Below are 1340 nucleotides of genomic sequence, written 5' to 3'. Positions count from 1 at the left end.
GGGAGAGAAGGGTAAGTAGGTAAATGTGACTGAGTATTGATCCAAGTGACTTTCTTACATCCATCACCAGGAAGGACACCAAAGAAAATTTTTAATTGTCCTTTAAGAACACACACACACACACACACACACACACACACACACACACACACACACACACACACACACACACACACACACACACACACACACACACACACACACACACACACACACACATGCACTTTCTTGTATTTGTTACCTTCTTGATACCTCTTAAAAATGCCTCCCTCTTTAGGACCAGCCTTTCTAGATATATAAAGAAGTGTATTTACAACATTAATAATATATACATACTATGCACATATAAAAAAGCTTGTTGTGAAAAATGAGTTGGAATTTCACAAGAAAAAGGTCACAATTTCACAAGAAAAACTTAGAATTTTGGCAGTTTTATAATAAAAGTCGTCATTTTACTCAACACAAGTCCAAATTTGACAAGAAAAACGGAACATTTGTGCAATATTATGATAAAAGTTGGAATTTTACTCAATAACAATCGCAGTTTTACAAGGAAAGCTTAACATTTGGGCAATTTTATGAAAAGAGTCGTAATTTTACTCGACAAAAGTCACAATTTTATAAGAAAACTTTAAAATGTTGGCAATATTATAATAATAATTGGAATTTTACTCAAAAAAATCACTATTTGACAAGAACAACAAAAAAATTGGCAATATTGTGATAAAAGTCAGCATTTTATACGACAAATGTCACCATTTTGCATTAAAAAATTATAATTTTACATTAAAATAGTAATAATTTTATGAGAATATATTGCAATATTACAGAAACAGAAAGAATATGAGAAATTGTTCCCAATTTTATAAGAAAAAAGTCGACACATTGTGAGAAAAGACTGCTTTTAGTTAATCATTTTTCTTTGAATTTTTTGTTTGTAATTTGTTTTTAATCTTCATTATTGATCCAGTTATGACAGTATGTCTCTATATACATATTTTCATTTATTTATTTATTTTGACCAAAAGGGGGCACATTTCAATTTCTTACACACACTTGTTATTTCATATGTTGACCAGAGGGGGAGCACTTTTAAAAGCGACACACAGTCCATTTGAAAAATCCCTCCTTTTTGGGACCACCCTCATTTTGATAGATGTCACCAGCAGGGGTGTATTTACAACATTAATAATATATACATACTATGCAAATATAAAAAAAACTTGTTGTGAAAAATTAGTTGGAATTTCACAAGAAAAAGGTCACAATTTCACAAGAAAAACTTAGAATTTTGGCAGTATTATAATAAAAGTCGTCATTTTACTCAACACAAGTCAAAA

Source organism: Nerophis lumbriciformis, linkage group LG37 (assembly GCF_033978685.3).
Source record: "Nerophis lumbriciformis linkage group LG37, RoL_Nlum_v2.1, whole genome shotgun sequence".
Classification (NCBI taxonomy): domain Eukaryota; kingdom Metazoa; phylum Chordata; class Actinopteri; order Syngnathiformes; family Syngnathidae; genus Nerophis; species Nerophis lumbriciformis.
Note: the sequence above shows the minus strand (reverse complement) of the source record.